We start from the raw sequence: 285 nt of genomic DNA on the forward strand, positions 1-285 counted from the left end.
TGCCAGAGGCACAGACTTCCACTAGACACTCAAAACTTTCATTCCTCAAACAGTAAGCTACGTTGAATTTTTTTGCCAAAATCTTGCTGCTTCTCTGCCATTGTCAGGAACAGAAAAAATTGTCAGCCACAGTTTCCTGCTATCTTGGTAGTGGGTAGCTGAAAAGCTGGTTTAGCCAGCAGCCAGGAAACGTTAAAACCACTTGCTTAGAAAGTGAAAAAAGTGCAATTGCACCAATCTAAAATTCAACGACAGAAGAATTTGGTTCTGGGTACACTGCTGAAA

This window comes from Haliaeetus leucocephalus, unplaced genomic scaffold, assembly GCF_000737465.1.
Source record: "Haliaeetus leucocephalus isolate CR32 unplaced genomic scaffold, Haliaeetus_leucocephalus-4.0 Scaffold556, whole genome shotgun sequence".
In the NCBI taxonomy this organism is placed as follows: Eukaryota; Metazoa; Chordata; class Aves; order Accipitriformes; family Accipitridae; genus Haliaeetus; species Haliaeetus leucocephalus.